The sequence below is a fragment of the Odocoileus virginianus genome, chromosome 11 (genome assembly GCF_023699985.2).
Source record: "Odocoileus virginianus isolate 20LAN1187 ecotype Illinois chromosome 11, Ovbor_1.2, whole genome shotgun sequence".
Classification (NCBI taxonomy): domain Eukaryota; kingdom Metazoa; phylum Chordata; class Mammalia; order Artiodactyla; family Cervidae; genus Odocoileus; species Odocoileus virginianus.
The window spans coordinates 18416929-18438098 of NC_069684.1; the positions used below are offsets into that span (position 1 = coordinate 18416929).

Genomic DNA, 21170 nt, shown 5'->3' on the forward strand with positions numbered 1-21170 from the left:
TCCTCCCACCATAACCTCCCTTTAGACCCTCCTCTTTTGTACTTGTGTAATAAACTTTTTTTTACATCTGTCATAGAATGTATCGCTTTTATTATAATTATCTCCATTCATAAGACTCTAGGCTCTCTGAGAGTAGGAACTTTGTTATTTTTCAGTTCCCAACTCCTAACATAGTACCTGACATGTCACTTGGTGTGTTTTTGAGAAGCCAAGAATAAAAATTTAGAATAGAAATAACAACGCCTCAAAGAAACAATGTCTTCTAGAAATTTATGGAAAGAATAAAGGAAAAAAATTAGGGAAACTTGATTTAACAAAGTTATATGCATACTTCATGATCTTCTCAACAAATCTGGCCAATGTGCTTTGTTCTGTGAGAATTGTCTGTGTGTGGCAGGCTTAAACAAATATGCTGTAACACATGTCAGATAGACATTCTTGAGCAGTTAAAACAGAGTTTGTTCTAAAGATAAGTAAGATTTACTCTTAAGTGCAGGTTATGCATCATGAAACCACAGTGCCCATGTTAAAGTCACTTATTGCTCTTGACAATCTTGGCAGTGGACTGGTTCATTGAGCTGTTATCTTTTTCAGACTGTTCACTTTTTACAAATGCAATTTCTTATTCCAACTAACTTTAATACCGAGTGGGTTGAAAGAAATATAGACAATCTCTTAAAACTATGGTAGAAGGTATTTATGACTGCAGTAGTAAGAAAAAAGAGTTGAGTTGTAAGATACTCATGTCTCTCTTTTGTTTTCCTCTTGCACATGTAAGATTTACACCTACTTTGTACTTTTAAACCACATCTTCCACCAGCCGTGCAACTAGCTTCTGTGGAGATCAGTCCAAATGGTCCAGTTTACTTCCAGGATTCAACTCAAGGGCAGATCTTGCTACGCCTAAAGGGTGGTCAAGGGGCAAGTGAATGGAAGGTGGGGGAATGGATTGGGCTTGGATGTGGGAGCTGCGTCTGTGCTCACGTCTGTGAGGCCTGTTGTGATACAGGATGGAACCAGGGTGAGGTGAGGAAAGGGGTCCTGGAGATCTCAGCTTGTGCTCTTGCCCTGGGCACAGAATGTTAGGGAGAGGCCTCCCTACCAGTTTGGTGGTTTTCAGAATGCTTTGTGAATCTCCCCAAAGGTACCTCAGCTAGAAATTTCCTTCCCCACTTCAACTTTTACCTATTTTACCTTAACATTTTAAGATTAGGCTTCTGAAAAAAGGTTTTGTTATAAAAAAAAAAAGAGTTCCCCTATAACAGATTATGAAGGTAGAGACTAAGTCTAGTCAGTCCTCACTATTTACCAAGGCTGTAGTATTATTTAAGCCCCTGGAGCTTTGGAGGCATTTTGTGGATATTTTTTAACTAATAAAACAAGTGTATGTAGGCAGAGTTTTCTGGGTTAACAGAGAGAGACAAGTCAATAGAGAAGAAGTCTGTGAACAGGATAGAGAAGAAAATTGTGAACAGGATAATTAAACCTGTATTTAAAGACCAATTTTGTTTATTATTATTCTACAAAATAATTTTATACGTTTTAGGTCACTTTATCCTTACAGGAGTCCTGTGTGGCATTCTCCTCATTTTGCTAAACTGAAAGCTCAGAGAGGTTACGGGCATAGCTTAAGGGCACAAAGCTAGTAGGTAGGACAGCCAGAGTTCACACTTGGGTATTTTGACTGCAGATTCGTTCATGCTATTCCCCTGCATTAAGCTGCTGTCATACTCTTATCACAGTAACTCAGTGCTTTAGAGTTCATAGGCATCCGGTGCATTTTATGAGGATTATAAGTTCTGTGTGTCCTTAATATTTTCTTATTCATAATGAAATTCTTTTATGTGGATATCATTTTGTTCAACGGGTTTTCTTTTTCAGTGTGATTTTTAATTTGTGTTTTCTATGCTCACAGATCCTGATTTTCTTTAATAAGCTATTTTTTTCTGTCATTTTTATATCGAATAGTCACTTCTTTTGCTGAGTTTGTATCTGATAATGAACAACTGGCTCACAGTACAGTGTGAATCAAGTTCAGATTACTTTGAGTTGAGAGAACACCCAGTGTCATCTTATTTTTACATCTAACTGAATTATAGAACACTGTCAAAGTGTTATGACCTGGTAGAGTAAATTGCTCCTTCTTAATGGTCCCCTGGCTACAATCTTTCTTGCTGTTGCTATAAACCAGAAATTGTTGACATCTTATGTTATCATAAGCTTGAAAACAAAAGAACTGTTTTTCTTTATCCCCAGGTCATCTACTTTATGATAAAGGTTTCTGAACACCTCAGCTACTACCTACAGCTGAATCTTAACCTTTTGTACACTTTCAAGTTCATTGTGCCCTCAGATATGGATTAATTCTGTAACTTTTTAAAAAGTCAGGGAACTTCATTGAACTCAAGATGGATCTGTCATTTGCCTTAAAAGAACTAACTTGTTCAAATGTTGAAATAGTGACTTAATGATGATTTCTGAGATTTATTGATGATTTCCAAAATTTATTATTTAAATGTATACATTCTATAAAATATATTTATTTTTCTTAAAAAATGTTCTACATTTTATTCTATTACTTTTTTAGTTTCATTTTACATTACATTTAAATCCCTGATCCATTTGGAGTTTATCTTGACCTATATTTAGGACAGATTCAAATTTGTTACAATGTCATTTAAATCTCAAATGCCATTTCAACTCTGTTTCCCACAATTTTAAATGCCACCTTCTATCATAACCTAAGTATTTTATGCATTAGTACCCATTTGTGGACTTATATTAAGCTTTAATCATTGGTCTATATATATAAAACACACTTTTAAAATTAGTGAGTCTTCATAGTGTATATTTATCATATTGTTGCCCAAGTCTCTTATTGCTCTCCTGTTTTTCTTTATGAACCTCACTTTTTTACTCTTTCCTTTTTATAATTTTTATTTTATATTGAGGTGTAGCTGGTTAACAGTATTATGTTAGTTTCAGGTGTATAGCAAAATGATTCAGTAATACATACACATTCATCTATTCTTTTTTACATTGTTTTCCCATTTAGGTTATTACAGAATATTTAGCAGAGTTCCCTGTGCTGTATAGTAGGTCCTTGTTAGGGTCTTTTTGGTGTATATTGCCTGTCTCCCCTTCACTTCACTAGTTGTTCTTCTGGGGTTTTATCTTGTTCCTTCATCTGGGACATAGTCTTCTGCTGTCTCACTTTTGTCAAACTTTCTATGATTGTGGTCTGTTTTCCACGGGCTACAGGGCTGTAGTTCTTTCTTGCTTCTGCTGTCTGCCTCCAGGTGGATGATACTGTCTGAGAGACTTGTGCAGGCATCCTGGTGGAAGGGAATGGGCCTTGTCCCTCTGGTGGGCAGTGCTTTGTAAGGGAGTGTGTTCAGCAGGCAGCTGTGTGCTCAGGAAGACTTTAAGCTGCCTGTCTGCTGACGCCAGGGCTGTTTTCCTGCTCTGTTGATTGTTTGACCTAAGGCATCCCAGCACTGGAGTCTACAAGCTGTTGGGTAGGGTCAGGTCTTGGTTAGAAAATGGCAGCCCCCAAGAGGGCTCACACCAATGTGTAGTCCCCAAAATTCCACTGCCAGTGTCTTTGTCCCTGGAACGAGCCACTGCCATCTTCTGTCTCCACAGGAGATCCATAAATTCCAGCAGGTCTGGCCCAGGCTTTTACGAGGGTACTATAGGGGCTCTTCTTCCCATTGCCAGACCCCCAGGCTGGGGAACCTGATGTGGACTCAGAACTTCACTCCAATGGGAGAGCTACTGTGGTATAATTATATTCCAGTCTGTGGGGTCACCCACAATACTGGTTTTGGGATTTGATTTTATCTTGATTGTGCCCCTCCTGCCATCTCATTGTGGCTTCTTCTCTGGATGTAGAATATCTTTTCTGGTAGCTTCCAGCATTTTTTGGTCAAGTGTTGTTCAGCAGTTAGTTGTGATTTTGATGTTTACATAAGAGTTGAGCTCACATCTTCTACTCTGCCATCTTATCTCTGTCTGTATAAAATATATCTCACTGTACTTAATGTTGCTGAGTCTAAAATATTCTTCTAAATGTCATATTATGAGGATGAATTAAGGGTGAAGGTGTTACACAAATTAACAAAATTCTTCCAAGTGAGTCAACAGAATAAGGTCTGGAAATGGTAATCTTGCTATTTTAATGATCAAACTGATACACTCATGTTGTTAGGTCACTAAGTTGTGTCTGACTCTTTGCGACCCCATGGACTGTAGCATGCCAGGCTTCCCTATCCTTCACCATCTCCCAGAGTTTGTTCAAACTCATGTCCATTGTATTGGTGATACCATCTAACCATCTCATTCTCTGTCGTCCCCTTCTCCTCCTGCCTTCAATCTTTCCCAGCGTCAAGGTCTTTTCCAGTGAGTCAGCTCTTCGTATCAGGTGCCAGAGTACTGGAGCTTCAGCCTCGGTCTTTCCAGTGAATATTCAGGGTTGATTTCCTATGAGATTAACTGGTTTGATATCATAGAGTAGTTAATAATGCCTAAAAGATGGGAATAAGAATTCTGGGGGGGGGGGGGGAGAATTCAGGGGGAAAAGTGGCTCTTTAAAGGAAAGGTGATTTTTCTATAAATTAAGTGCTATATAATATTTATAGGCTAATTCATATGCTCAGGTTTAGAGATTGATTATACACAAATATTATCTGTAGAAAATTTGAGTTATTGTGGACAGTTGGTGAACAATGAGACAGCAATGTAGTGTTAATCTTACAAAAGCCAACATACCACCACTGTAGTAACCAGAGCAAAATAGTATTATATCCATAGAGGACCATAGTTAATATAAAGCATAAAGTTTAGACATTTGTTTTGCACAAAGGATGTTGATAAATTTGAAGAATGTAGAGAAGAGTTTACAAAATCAACAGTTTGGAAATGGAGTTTTTGTGGAAAGTCTCATAGTGACGAACTGGCATGGGTCATATGCAGCCCAAATATCTATTTTTGTTTGGCAGCTACAGTGTCACAACAGTTTATTTATAATTAACTGCCAATTAATTTCACATAAAAGTGTAACTATTAGGATTCTCTTGAAAAATCTGAACATATGATGCGTGCATGCTCAGTCATGTCTGACTTTTTGCGACCCTTTGGACTGTAGCCCTCCAGGCTTCTCTGTCCATGGAATTTTGATAATGCTGGGCAAGTTCCCGTAGGTCAGCAATCAGCTGGAGCTAAGTAGCTGCTGCCCTCTGTTGACATGCCTTGAGCTCTCTGACTCCCATCAGTCCACCATTGCTTGTATGAATGTGCTATGCTCAGTTGTGTCCGACACTTTGTGACTTCATGGACTATAGCCAGCCAGGCCCCTCTGTCCAAAGGATTTCCCAGACCAGATGGCTGGAGTAGGTTGCCATTTCCTTCTCTAGGGGATCTTCCTGACCCAGGGATCGAACCTATGTCTTCTGCATCTCCTGCATTGGCAGGCAGATTATCACTGTGCCACCTGGGAAGCCCCCACTATTGCTTCCATGACCCAATTAACCTCACTCTGTTTACTGCCTGAGGACATTTGAGGGGGTCTAGAACCTCTTGAGAGTCCCTTGGACTGCAAGGAGATCCAACCAGTCCATCCGGAATACTCATTGGAAGGACTGATGCTGAAGCTGAAACTCCCAATACTTTGGCCACCTCATGCGAAAAGTTGACTCATTTGAAAAGACCCTGATGCTGAGAGGTAGGGGGCAGGAAGAGAAGGAGACGACAGAGGATGAGATGGCTGGCTAGCATCACCGACTCGATGGGCATGAGTTTGAGTAAACTCCGGGAATTTGTGATGGACAGGGAGGCCTGGCGTGCTGCGATTCATTGGGTCACAAAGAGTCGGACACGACTAAGTGACTGAACTGAACTGATAGCCTTGTGTTTAGAAAAACTGGATTTGAGTCAAGTTACCTAGATTCCAGTTTCTATTCTGCCACTGATTGTGTTACCTTGAATAAACCATAATTGTAAAATTGTAAAGGTAGAAAGGAAATTTTAGGATCATCTGGTTCAACTTCCCACCTACTGCAGTAATTTTCTCTGCTCAATTTCCAGAAAGTAGTTAAGCCAGCTAGCCTTGGTTTGAACATTTCTGTTCACTTCACAAAGTAGTCTATTCCATTTTGGAAGGTTTTCATTATTAGAAATTTCTCCTACAGCTTGAGTCTGAGCCTGCCTACATGTAGTACTAAAACTGTACATTGTATATTTTCATTATACAGAACAGTAGAACTATAATAACAGATGTGATGTGAAAGACAAGTTGTATCTACCTTCATATTTCCTTTTATTTAAAAGTATAGTTTGTGTATAAAATTTACTAGGTCATCACATGGGTGAATGATTTTATAGCAAAGCATGATACGGAGGTAAATATTATAATCGTAATGACTATAACCAGACCAGCTATAGCATTTAATTGTAGACTTAGTAAGCAGTCTTTATGGTATCATTTTAAATATTTGCCATATCTTTAAGAAAAAAAGGGAAGAGGACTTAAAGATATCTTACTGATATAATGGCATCTGTCAGTGTGTTCATACCTTTTAATTTTCCAGGACTTGCAGACTTAATCCCATGAGCTCACTTCTAATATTAGTAAAGGGTATGAGCTCTCTGTGGTTCAAGCTGCCACTTGAGGGTTTCTCCTTCCTGTAGAGCTTTCTAATGGAATTCAAGGTTCTCTCTAAGGGTGAGCATTACGAAGTCTTCCCAGGCTGCTTGAGAGGAGGCAGTGCACCATGGGTTCAAGGACACAGGCTAAGTTTAATGTGCGCAAACATGCTTCTACTCCTGCTTCCTCTGATTGGCAAGGTTAACTCTGAGAGGCTGCAGCTTTTCAAAGTGATTTGATTAAGCCCACCGCTTTATTCCTTTCAGTTTCCCCCCTCCCCTGCAAGCACCAGACCACCACCTCCTTTGTCTTTGCAGTCTTTGCTTTACCAGTTACCCTTTCTCTCTCATTTGTTGTGATTTTGTGTCAAATTTTGACATTTTGTGAAACAGAATAATGATTTCAAAAGTAAAGGAACTTGCATCATTGAAAGTTTTGCCATAAAAGATTTTTACACTTACGTTTTATAAAACTCCAAATCCTTTACCTTCATTTGACTTACTTTATGATGTAATGAAAGTGAAAGTCACTCAGTCTTGTCCGACTCTTTACAACCCCAGGGACTACACAGTCCGTGGAATTCTCCAGGCCAGAATACTGGAGTGGGTAGCCTTTCCCTTCTCCAGGGGATCTTCCCAAACCAGGGATCGAACCTATGTGTAAGGAAAGATAGAATTATCACTTATCTTAGCAGTTTGCTTAGATTTACCACAGCCCTTTATCAAGAACTGATTTGTATGCACAGTGAGTTTCTTTCACAGTTTTTTAAAATAATCACAAAAATTTTAAATGATGTGCAAAATTAGGTAGAATAGTATAACAAACTTCTGTATATTCATCCAGTTTCAGCAATTGCCAATTCATGGTGAGTCTTTTAGTGTATACTGCTACCCTACAACAGTGGTCTTTAATTTTTATAGGAAGAATATGAGGAAAGCTGTGAACACCAGAGAGAAAGGGTATGGATATAGAATTTTCACTAACAATTTTAATAGGTTCATACACTTGCTGAAGCTCTTCCTTAGATGTTCTGGGAATCTAAGAATCCAGAATTAAGAATTCCTGTATTCTAGCAAAGAAAACAAAACTAAATTTTCTCAACTTTGCTATTCTCATGAATGTCAGGGTTTGGGATTAGCAAAGGTCTTCCTATGAAAGCAACAGTAAAGTTAAGCCAATAACAGGATCTTTTAATTATTAAATATTCATTATAGAATCTTAATACATTCCTTTACTTCCATTTTCAGTCTTTCAGTTGCTTGTTTAGTTTGTCTTTTGATAATTGATGGTTCTTTTATGAATGTTGACAGACTTGGGAGATTTTCAGTGACTCAACTTTCATGGCCTAACAACACAGAATTTCATGTAAAGCTTCTGAGTTATTGCTAATACCTAAAAAAAGAAAGAAATGGCAACCCACTGCAGTACTCTTGCCTGGAAAATCCCATGGACGGAGGAGCCTGGTGCAGGCTGCTGTCCATGGGGTCGCAAAGAGTCGGACACGACTGAGCGACCTCACTCACTCAAAAAAAAGAAAAGCTGTATATAAAGGATAGAATAACTAATAATGAAATACATTAAGTTGTTAGGAACTTAAGTAATAAAGCTGGAGTTTCCATTAAAGAGAATACTAGCTTTTAAGTACAAATTTTAATGAATAATTAAAGCATATTTATCAAAAGTATAGAAATAGCAGATTAGACATGGCAAAAGGGTAATTTTTCTTTTTCCCAGCCACTTCACATTCTTCTTTCATCAGCTGATACTTCACTAAGCCTCCCTCTGAAGTAGCTGTAGTCATAGGGTATAGCTGGTCACAGGGTAGATTTAAAACACAGAGTTTGTCAAGCCTGCAGGATTCCCCCTACAGAACTACTTTGTTGTTGGACCCCATGCCATCTGACCCTGATGTGAGCTAAAATTATTGTTTAAAAGCAGGTAATAAAAGAAGAATACTTGACATAATTTAATTATTAATTGCTCTATTTTGAAATATTAGATATCTTTTCTCTTTGGCATGATTTCTCCTCTTTTTCTTCTTCATCTGGGGAGCTAGGGAACAGAGCAAGCTGTATGATTCTCATTTGAGTATGGTTAACAATATTTCTAATAAAGTGAGATTCAGAAAGGAACCACTCTTACTTATAGATTAAGTGATACCTCCTCCTCCCCCAATTAAAGTCCTCCATTCTGGCATTCCCTCTATATTATGATTGGAAATACTTTTAATATTTTGTTGAAGATGGAAAAAAATCGACCAAAATAAACATAAGGTCATAGAAGGTATAAATGTGTAATCCATGCTACATAAGTCAACTTGTCTTTATTAATAGATGTTCCCATGGTATTTTGAAGTTGTATACTAGGAGGTTTTACCCTATTACAGGTTAGGAATACAGTCTTTGCTCTGCAATACCTCTTTCTGTTGAGAAAAAGTTACATACCTAATCTCTGTGTTCTCCTTGGGCTTTGTTCAAAGCCAGATTCTTCAAGAAATTTTTCAAGAAGTTCAATTACAAAAATGTCACATATAGAAAGATTAACCATCACTTTAAATACATTTAAAAATAGTCATTTTATAAGTGTTCTAAAAATTTGTCTCAGATTATACAGATTCCACCATGGTTCTTTTTTGTTGCTGTTATTTGGACCGAAGTTGAGTTCTCTGCTGTTTGAGGTAGTGCCCTAACCTCTCTCAACAGAGAGAAGCCTAAAGCATGTCTAAGCACCTGTTTAAAAAGAATAAAGTTGCCTGTTGCCTGTAACAAAAACTATCCCCACCTACAACTTATTAAACCTTGACATACTGCATTACTTAAGAGTTCTCAGAGAAAATTAAAACCCTTTTGACTAGGTTTTGCCATGCAGGGAAATTTTTAGTGACATTTAAAAGGTTTCTCTTGTGTTCCTCTAATGGGATAAATAAAAAAGGCTTGTTTTAGCCCAGCAAATGGGGGGACAATCCAATTTCCTTGATTCCATCAAGACACTTTTAAAGCATTAGCCTGTGCAGTAAAAAAAATTCAACTGACCCCCTTTGCCTGATGGCTTTGAAAAGTATCCTGATGTGTAGGTATTTGCCCAACACAGCACACTTGGTTATTGCTCTTCCAACACATCCGTTGATGGAAAAATCTTATGTGAAGCTCCAATAAATGTCAGTTTATGTTACAGAACTATAAAAACAGTGCACCAGATTATAGTGATCTCTCTGATGGGCAGCATTTCCCTAGAAGATGAAAAGAAATCCTGCCAAGTATGCTTAAATTTAAAAATTAAGGAAAAGATAAATTGTTTAAAATTTAGTAAACTTTGTAGCATGTAATTTGTTCACTGCTGTCCAAAAGATGGTGCTCATTTACAGAGAATAAAGGTGGCCCTAGTGGTAAAGAATCCGCCTGCCAATGCAGGAGCTATAAGAGACATGGGTTTGATCCCTGGGTTAGGAAGATCCCCTGGAAAAGGAAATAGCAACCCACTCCAGTATTCTGGCCTGGAAAACTCCATGGACAGTGGAGCCTGGCAGACTACAGTCCATAGGATTGCAGACTTGACAAGACTGAAGTGACTGAGCACAGCACAGCATGCTAGCATTTGAATCACCTGCACTTGGTTAAAACAAATTTCTGGGCCCAACTACCAGAGTTTCTGGTTCAACAGGTCTAGGGTGGAGCCTAATTTGCATTTTTAACAAGTTCCTAGGTGGAACTGATACCACTGTCCCAGGGCCCACACTGGGTGAATCAGTGACCCAAGGGATCTGTGAAAAGATACCTCTGGATCAGTGGTTCAAAATTTGAATCTAATCATTTAGCCTGAAAGTTGTTAACATCTGAGAGCACTCTGATGTGTGAAAAATGTATTGATGGACATCAGTAGTCTTGAGTGGACAGACACGTATTTGACATTTGGCCTTCACTTTGGCAGTCTTTAAAACCCATTCTGAAGGGAGGGAAAACATAAGATGAAGCTTTCATATAAGACAGTGCAGAACAGTAAAGAAGTGTGGGAGTTCTATGTTGTTGAATAAAACTAGAAACTGAACATAAGTTTTCTATGTTCCATTGCATAATAGTAGAATGAAGCTTTGTTGATAGTGAAGTTGCTCAGTCGTGTCCGACTCTTTGCAACCCCATGGACTAAAGTAGCCTACTAGGCTTCTCCGTCCATGGGATTTTCCAGGCAAGAGTACTGGAGTGGGTTGCCATTTCCTTCTCCAGAGTATCTTCCCGACCCAGGGATCGAACCCAGGTCTCCCACATTGTAAGCAAGACGCTTTACTGTCTGAGCCACCTGGGAAGTCTTGTTGATAGTATCCTGATATTCAACTTTCTTTTTAACAAGAACTTCTGCCCGTTTTATGTAAAAACTCAAAGCACCTTCTATTTTTTTAAGTAAATTACACTTGATATTCTGATTCCTTGAAACTTGATTATTTTTTTTGTGTAAGAAATATGGTAATTGTGTTATCCAGAATATTTCATTCTAGCTGTGTCAGCAGTATTTCCTTTAAAATACTTAGAATTGATCTAATAGCCTGCTTTAACTTCCGAGTGTCTGTAGAGTTAGATACTATTTATTTGTCCTTAAAGTGTACCTGTGAAGTAAATAGGAGACAAAAAAAAAAAAAAAATCACCTTTTTGACAAGAATTATAGCAGAGAGATTTGGTGTCTGAAAATCATAGACACAAAACTGGAAAGAATGACTTAAGAACCTCAAATAGACACTTTCAAAGAAGACAGTCCAGCACTTAGCCTCATTTTCTCCTGGTGGAGGAGTATGTATGAAAATGCATACATGTATATCTGTTCTTACCGTGGTATATAACATTGATTTCATGTCATTCAAGAAGCTATTGTTTGGATTTTTTAATGGTTTCCTTTTAGAATTATGGAAATACCATATAACAGAAATAGAGGAGCCCCCCAAATCTATCTGACTTGTTTAATTCATTGAACTGTCACCTTAAAATATTTGTTGAATTTGTGGCTAAGTTTGAAGCAAAACAAATGCTACTGTTTTTAAAGAGTTATCAGCTGCTTTATGCTTCCTTTGGGAGTAAGGGTACTATCTACATTACTTAAAATGCAGTTTGAAAATAATTAAAGGTGACTTTGAAATTTCCCTGGGTTAAATGAATGGAATCAGGTAATCAGCACTTTTCCGGAGCCCTCCTTCATTTCCCTAGAGGCCTCTGAGCCTATATCTCGTGACTCCTTTCCAGCACCAACTTTCTTTTTGTGTTTTATTTTTTCTCCTCAATCAAGTCAAATGAGAATGCTCCACATGGCCACAGATATTACTCTGCTGGCCTTTCCCTGTGGTGAAGGGAGCTATGAAGATGGGGTCCAGAGAAGACCGCACAGAGGGGGCAGTGCAGAAGTGGGAGCAGTTCGTCTCTGCCACTCTGATATTCGACAGCTGGTCTCACATAGGCCTGGTGCCAGCAGTGTCTTTACAGGCTTTGTGGCAGAGATTATTTAAAGGAGATTAATCCCGCTAAACCCCTTATATTTTAATTATTTCTGTATGTATTTATAAAACCTGCAGTCTGCTTGTTTCAGGGCACAACTGTCCAAGCCCTTGTCTTTAACCTGGTTTCCACAATCAGACAAGTCTCTCTCTGTTACCAAAAGGATACACCGTTGATTTGACTTTTCTTGTTATTAAAACTGTTGGGGTTTTTTTTTGTTCGTTTGTTTTTTGGTTGATTTTGGTTTCTGTTTGATATTATTAACATTACTATTTGAGAGGAAAGTTAATATGACTTATTTTAAAATATCTGCCAAAATGCTGTTTTTATATTACAGGATAGGAATTTAAAGTTGTAGACTTGTAGAATGTGAAAACCTCTAGGTATTACTCACAGTAGACCTTACTTTAAAGATGGGTTAGTGGACGTGCCTACCAGGACATCTAGAACACAGGTTTCTGCCACAAATTTATGCTCTTGAGGACTATCAAAATTTCCTTTGAATTTAAGCAAGTGAGTGGAGTGAAAGTCTCTCAGTCATCTCTGACTCTTTGCAACACCATGGACTATACAGTCCATGGAAGTCTCCAGGGGATCCTCCCGACCCAGTAATCGAACCGGGGTCTCCTGCATTGCAGGCAGATTCTTTGCCAGCTGAGCTACCAGGGAAGCCCTTGAATTTAAGAGTCCGCGCCATATGAAAGAAAAATATTCATCATTAAAAAAAAAAAAGAGCTTATGAACTATCCTTTGTGGCATGGGAACGTCACGTCTCTAGGCACCATTGAAATGCATCTGTCTCTAATATGCAAGGAAGCATTTCTACTTCTTCATGCTCTCTATCGCCCCTTCTTTCCCATACTGAAGAAAGGGATTTCTTGGGAATCATCCTCCTGAAGATCTTTCACCTTTTAGGGAATCTCTAAAAGGGCCTGTCTTGATTTAGAATGTGTTCATGATATTTGTATTAATATCTTCTAGCTACTTCTTTCAGTTTTATTTTAGTGTAAAGATAAAATTTTTAGTTAGACTGTCCTTTTTTCCCAATTGAATTTTTGGATGCTTAAATGAATGAACATTCAACATGTTCATGGATGGAGGCAGGATCTTTATAAAGATTATTTAGTAGCTAATGTTTTATCCAAATTCAATGATAACTGTTGCTTTTGCTCTAGAAGTGAAAATTAGACATTAAAATTGCAAAGCTTATTTCTATATAAATGGAATATGTAAAGTCCTAATTCTGTTGTTTGGCTTAATAGATCACTTTGGATAAGTCATTTTAACTCTACTGAGCTTGAATTTCCTTATTTATAAAATGGAGCTGTGAATACCTCCTAATACCTTACTTCAGACTGTTGGTTTCAAATATTAATAAAGTTGGTATATGTGAAAGTGTTCTGTAAAGTTCAGTGTAAGTTTATTTAAAATAAGTGTTATTTTCTATTCTTTACCATCTGAGCCACCAGGGATGCCCAAAAAGAAAAGCATGTCTGAGATACATTATCGAAAAATAAATAAGATCTTTTACACTGTACATATTTTATGAATGAGTCTTGGTGTTAGTTGAGCTTTTTCCTTGTCTCTTTTCAAAACATGTATTCTCTTTCCTTTAATTGTTGTTTTTCAATAATAGGTATTATGGAAACATAATACCATACAGAATCAGATTATAATGTAATAGTATAGTACTTAGTAACATACACAATCTATTCTATATAATAGGTTCTCATATTTGAACTGATCTAAACTTCCTTTATGCACAATGTTAATGTTTAAAACCATAACAATATTAAAAGTTACAGAAATCCTTAGTTAGGAATTCTTATCTGACTTGAAGACAATTAGAATATGCTTCAACGTTTCAAGTAGAATGGCATGCTAAGGACAATGCTTGCCAAAGAGATGGGAGACCAGATAAATTATTAGGGAGGCTCTTGTAGGGATTAGTGGATTAGAAGGTTAGGACCTGGATAAGGTCCATTACTGTAGAGAAAGAAAGAATCAGATACGGTATAGAAGAATTCAATCAACTTCACTTGATGAAAGGTAGTATAAGAGGTAAAGAAAACGGATAGAAGTTGACTGTGACTCCAAAGCCACAAGCAAAAAAAAAAAAAAGTTTTACTGGTTTTTGACGTGGCTGATTTTAGGGGGCTATCATGAAATTCATTTTAAAATGTCCTAAAGAAAAAGAAGAGCCAAAAGAGGACATTTGTACATGCAGGGGTTTTTTTACAAGAGTAATAACAGATTTTAAGAGAAGGCTGAATCTTAATTTTAATACCTTGATAGTGAAAAATATAAATATTAGATATGTAGAGAAACCCGTAAAATCCCAGTTTAAGAGCATAAGCTTTGGAGCCAGAAACCTCAGTTCTGGCTCCACATCTTATAAATCCTGTGACCTCAAAGTTCCTTAACATAACTAAGCTTCAGTTTCTTCATTTGTGAAATGAGATAACTTAATACTTACTTCATAAGGTTGTTGGGCAGATTACATAAAAGGACATGTGTAAATTGCCTAGCGTAGTAGACAAGCTTCGCCACTACCATCATTGTTTTTACTCACAACTGACTAAAATCATCTTTTTTACTATATTGGCTGGCTATAGGCAGAAAGATACACAAAATGAACTGTCATTAAATTTGCCCAGAATACTCTGTTTTGCTACTCATACAAGACATGTATATGTTTATTATAGAATTCCAATTCATAGATGACTTGAATTAAGTCTTTTGGTCTTATTTTTAAACCTATACCACTGAGACCTTTTTATTTGACTCTTAGTTGTACAACCATACATAAAAGTTATTAAATTATAGATGGAAGGTAGAGGTGTAGTAGGGGAATAAAATAAAGCTAACGTTTATTGAGACTCTATTCCCCTTAATACAATCATTCATTCCCTTCAATAAAATCAGTTGCTTATGCAAGAAAAACAGCTCAAAATAATTTTATATTTGAATGTATGGATTTTACTACCTTTTTTCCCAGAGGTTGTGTTCTTTTTTATTGGGTTCCCCTGAGGAAACAGCTTATATAATATTTCTTGAGGAAACTGGAAAAGAATTTAGGCAGCAGGACTAATGTGGATACTAAAAACTAAAATAAAAAATCTTTCCATGTTTTTAAAGATTTAAAAAATTACTCTAAAAGAGGACGAACACATGTGGATGCTGATTAAAAAATCACCATTTCATTATATTTATGGGCAAATAGTCCTGAAGAAATTACAGTATGAAAAACTGAAATTCTAGCCTCAGGGTAAATAGAGGGTTAAATCTCTGAGCTGTAGAAGCAGATTGTGTTTTCCTTTTGTGATCTGGGCTGACAAGACATCAGTATTCTATTCATCTGTTGGGAATTAGGCTGTTAATCCAATCAATGACTCTTGAGTGAGCTGTGGCCTACGTCCCCCACTGGGGAACAATCGGATCAAACTGCAGATTGTTTAAGAGCACAGTGCTGTCCTCATGTCAGGTGGAATTCTCAAACGCTCCCTGGTGAATTGGGATAGGGAACGCTGTCTTGACCCATTTATCCTGCTCCTTAAATAACCAGGTATCTGCCTCATCCATAGGAAAGCATTAGCAATAGTGACAACAGGAGTGCAATAGAAATCCATTAACTTAAACTCACAAAAGTGTGGCTGAAAGGAAGGAATGCTTCCAAACACCCCACAAAATAGCTTATATAAAAGTTTTTTCACTTTATTCATATTTTTCCCTACTCCTCAAACCCTAAATCTTTTTTCTGTTGGGTTGTTGGTTTTTTTTTTTTTTGGTTGTCGTTAACTATATTATTAAAGATATCATTGAATTTTGTTAACCACCATGAGCTCTTTCTGTGTATTTATACTGCCCTGCCTATATTTTTATAAGTCATCTGGGTACAAATAAATTTTAATATAGATTATGGGAACACTAATTAAATAAAATTTTAATTTTAAAATATCTTTCTCTGAGGAATGCTAATTAAATAAAATTTTAATTTTAAAATATCTTGGTCTGAGCATACATAATTTTGACATCTTTTGCAGCATAGCAAGATTTGATTTCTAATTACTGATTTAATAGTCCATTAAGTACATTTGGAAATTATTATTGAACTGATGAGATAGATGTTCAGGGTTGCAGTTTTCATCTATGAAATGCTATCTCAAATTTTTCCTTTTAAACAGTAAGGTGAAATGAGATATCATAAAGCAAAATATCCAAAATGCAAAAAGAAGTTCTCAAAGAAGGTATTTGCTACCTCAATCTTAATGAAGACAGTCTTAGAGGATGATTTTATTGCTTCCTAGCTACAGCTTCCCAGGTGGCTCAGTGGTAAAGAATCTGACTGCCAGTACAGGAGACTCGGGTTCAGTCCCTGAGTTGGGAAGATCCCCTGGAGAAGGAGATGGTAACCCACTCCAGTATTCTTGCCTGGGAAATGCCGCAGACAGAGGAAACTGGCGGGATACAGTCCATAGCGTCACAGAGTTGGGCACAACTTAGTAAATAAACAACAACAATCTACATTATGTAAGACTGTTCTAAAAATAATTTCCTAAATATGTCAAATTTATCCATTCATCCTAAGTATTTAGCACACACCTTTCATATACCCAGGATTCTTCCTGAGCATTGGAATTCCCACCATGAACAAGACAAACAAGGTCCACACTCTTTGAGAACATACATCCTAGTGAGGAAAACATACCAAAAACAAGTAAATAAATAAGACTACCAGATAAGCACTGAGAAATAAGGTGAAGGATGATTGTTTACTTTGAACAGAGTGATCAAGTAAGACTCTACTGAGGGGAAGTAATAGTTAAACAGAGACTTCAGTGGAGAGAAGATGCTAGAAGTCATGCCCTAAATCCCTGAAACAGGGATGAGCTTGACATACCAAGAGCAGACTACTTATATGTACACTATTCCCCAGACCAGAGGGTTTCAGGAGCAGCAAAGCATCTGAATCTCCTTAGGAACTTTGTAAAGATAAAGATATCCAGGACTTCCCTGGTTGCTCAGTGGTAAAGAATCCACCTGCCAATGGATTTGGGACATGGGTTTGATCCCTGCTCCAGGAAGATCCACATGCCTCGCAGCTTCTAAGCTTGTGTACAGCTACTGAGCCCACACTCCCTAGAGGCTGTGATCCGAAACAAGAGAGGCCACCCCAATGAGAAGCCCATGCACTGCAACTAGAGAGTAGCCCCTACTCGCCACAACTAGAGAAAGCCCACATATAGCAACAAAGTAGTGCTAGCCAAAAGTAAGAATAAAATCACTTTTAAAAATGTATATCTGAGCCTCTAGCCCTAGACATGCTGGTTTAGCAGGACTGGATAGGATGAAACCTGTGCATCCAGTGCCGTGAATGGAATGGAAGGCCTGCTCTAGCCAGTTCACACTCTTACCTGTGTCCATCTGTGTGTGCATGCTTTTCCTTTGCCTGTAATGTTCACCCTTATCCTCTCACACAGAAGTCCACCTCACCCTTTCAAATACTAATACCATGTGCTTTTCAACACCCTGTCTCAGTAGGAAACACAGCACTATTTTTGAAGTATTCTTATAAAAAAAAAAATTGAACCCAAATTTAATAAAACCTGTTAAAAAAATATATGTGATGATGTAAATGACATCAGAAGGTAGTAAGCTGGCAAATCTGGACTATGGGACATTCTACTGAAAAACTGACTCAATGATTAGTCAGTGGCATTTTTTTAAAAGTGAGACAACATGAAACTCAGTCTCTAAAAAGAACAATGAGGAGCCAGAATGTAATCAGGTGCTATAGTGAGATTCTGAAATGTTTTGGGAGAGGTTGTGGGGGAGAAAATGGAGAGACTGGTATAAGCCATGCAGTCAGAGACATCGTCAAGAGGGAACTGTGGCCAGCCCTAAACAGTAAAAACTCAGGTGCTATGTGATGGTCACCAAGGGAGAACAGGGACAGGTCGCAGAATCAGATCAATCTAGATATGTGTTGGTCTTGAAGAATAATTGGATAATGTGGATCCAGACCATGGATGCTTTGATGCTTAAAGACTATTGTGTGTGTGTGTGTGTTTAAAAGGAGTCACATATGGATTATTTTCGAGTAATTAATCTAGTGATAGTGTACTCCTACTAGGGAGAAGGGCAGGCAAGAGTGAGGAATAGCAGTGAAGACACCATCCTGTCCATTCAGATAGGAATTGATAAAGGATTTGTGTTTGAGGAACAACAGCAGAAGGTATTAACTAATTTCCCAGATACCAAAAGGAAAGTGCCCATTTCATAGCATCCTCTGTGGGTGGGGAACTATTTTGTGAACCTACCAGACTATGAAAATTTTCATTGTGACACCAGTCTGAATGGCCATCGTTTAAAAGTCTACAAATAACAAATGCTGGAGAGGGTGTAGTGAAGAGGGAACCCTCTTACACTATTGGTACGATTGTAAGTTGGTGCATCCACCATAGAAAGCAGTGTGGAGAGTCCTCAGAAAGCTGAAAATAGAATTGTTCTACTCCTGGGCATATATCTGGACAAAACTGTTAAGTCAAAAAGACAGATGCACCCATATGTTCATAGAAGTACTGTTCACAATAGCCAAGACGGGGAAACAACCTAAACGTCTGTTAATACATGAGCTGATAAAAGTAAAATACACATATACAGTGGAATACCACTCAGCCATAGAACGGAATGAAATAATGCCATTTGCAACAACATGGATGCAACTAGAGATTATCATACTAATTAAATCATAAAGAGAAAGAAGTACCATATCACTTACATGTGGAATCTGAAATATGACAGAATTGAACCTATCTATGAAGCTGAAACAGATTCACAGACATAGAGAACAGACTTGTGATTCTCAAGGGGTGGGTGAGGGAAGGATACATTGGGAGTTTGGGATTAGTGGATGCAAACTATTACATACAGATTGGTTGGACAACAAGGTTCTTACATTATAGCACAGGGAAATATATTCAGTGTCTTGGGATAGCCATAATGGAAAAATACGAAAATAAAAATGTACCTATACATGTGAACTTAGTCACTTTGCTGTGTAGCAGAAATTAACATTGTAAATCAACTATACCGCAATTAAAATTTTTTTCGTAGTGGAAGGAGTAGGAAAGTAGTAAAATGAGTAGGAAAGAATCATTTCTTAGATTTCTCCACTATACATCTGATTATTTACATAGGAAGCTAATTAGAATCAAGTAGATTGACATATGTTGAGCTTTCACTGTATAGAATTATAGAACAGTAAGCAAAACAGCCTTCAGAAGAGCCAGTGGTTTGGTCCTGTTCCCTCATGTACCTAACTTTAGATGCTTGACCAGCTTGGTAATTTTTTAAAATATATAGACTAAGCGGAAGCTCATCAAAATATGCATACTTGAAAAAGTTCAGATGTCCAGGAGAAGTAAAAATGAATATGTCGTCCTGAAGAGTAAGGTCATTCACTCTGTGTTATGTCAGTTTTGAAATTATAGTTAATAGGAATTATATAAGCATACTAGATACGAGACTGTAGTTTAGGCTACCTGTCTTTAACCTGCAAAAAGAAAAATTTTCACTACATTTCTTTTGTGCATTATATTTATTTGTGTTGACTCCCCTTGCTCCATCTCAGTAGCATGGTACAGTTGAGAAGACATGGACTTTGATGCTGAAGAGCCTGGGATCTTGGCCAAGTTATATATAATCTCTCTGAGCCTCACTTTACCTAGCTTGAAAATGGGAATCATGTTTATGTAAAGGGTTGTTGTGAGGATTAAAAGAAATGATGTTCATAAAACTTACAGCACACAAAAAGTATTCAGCCAAAGTTTATCCCTTTTTCTTTCCTTATTTTAATGTCTTGAACAATGTAGCACACTTCACAAAGTTAAACCTTCTAGATTAGTGTTGGTTTTGAAATGCTGCTCTTTAGTTTTTAACTTTTTCTATGAAATTTTTTTTTTATCTTAAATAGTTTCTACACTTCATTACCTCCTTCTTAAATCACAGGTCTTATAGATGGTGAAGCACAGGGCCAAATCTTTTCTTTCCCTCTTGAGATTGCTAAAATCTATTGGTTGGCATGCAGCCAACCAGCCCTCTTTATGGCCGGCTGTTCTCTATGGTCTTCTGCAACTTGCCACCTCTGTCACAGCTTCTAATTTCTGCTGGCTGCTACTGTCGCTGCCCCCATTCTTTCTTCTAATTCCCACTAGGCTCTGCTGGCCCTCTTACCATCTCTGCTCCCTAATCCTTATTTCCTTCACTTTCTGTGTCTCTTCTACCTCCTGTTGCATCTCATATTTCATAGGTAAAAGCTGGCCTTTCATTGCTTTCTCAAGCCAGCTAGAAGAATCCTTCTATACAGGAGTCAGCTGGTCATAACATGTTTAGTATGGTTGTTATCAGCATCTTCTCTTGGGCTGTGGGCCCTATTTCAAGTACTTGAGAATGCCAAAAACCAAGCCCCTGATTAGTGAGGTATAACTATATTTGATTTTTCTGCAAGTAGTTTATGTTTGTCTCATTTAACTTTTATTTGATGCCAAGTTTTGTGCTAGATTGAAGTGATAAAGGAAACAGGGGTCTATAAAGTTCAACTATGCCAGAGGTCCGTCCTTTGAAAAAAAACAGGAAGACACAGACATGTTCATAGATAATAGAAGGTAAAAGATGAGGGAGCGGTGAGGGAAAGAAAGTTTTAAGCAAGGATTGTGAAGGCTCAAGGTCCTACTTCAAGTTATAAAGAAGAATGGCTGCTTATGAATGGAATCTGAGTAGTGGGTAATAGCTTAGAGTCTAGCAAGAGCCAGACACAGAACCCGGTCAGAGCAAGGGGAAGCTTTCATGATCCCTACCATTTAAAGATAATGGCAGGGCTTCTGTGGTGGTCCAGTGGTTAGGAATTCACCTGCTGATGCAAGAGACACAGGTTCAATCCCTGGATCTAGGAAGATCCCATGTCCGTGGAGCAACTAAGTCTGTGCACCACAACCATTGAGCCTGTGCTCTAGAGCTCAGAGGCCACAACTACATGTGCCCCACAACTAGA

At 37.7% G+C, this 21170-nt stretch overlaps 1 protein-coding gene across 2 annotated transcripts in view; it reads left to right on the plus strand.

The window, feature by feature from the left end:
* ACBD6 (acyl-CoA binding domain containing 6) overlaps window positions 1-21170 on the plus strand; it is a 195000-nt gene that overhangs the window by 119673 nt on the left and 54157 nt on the right. The gene's annotated exons all lie outside the window — the stretch shown is intronic.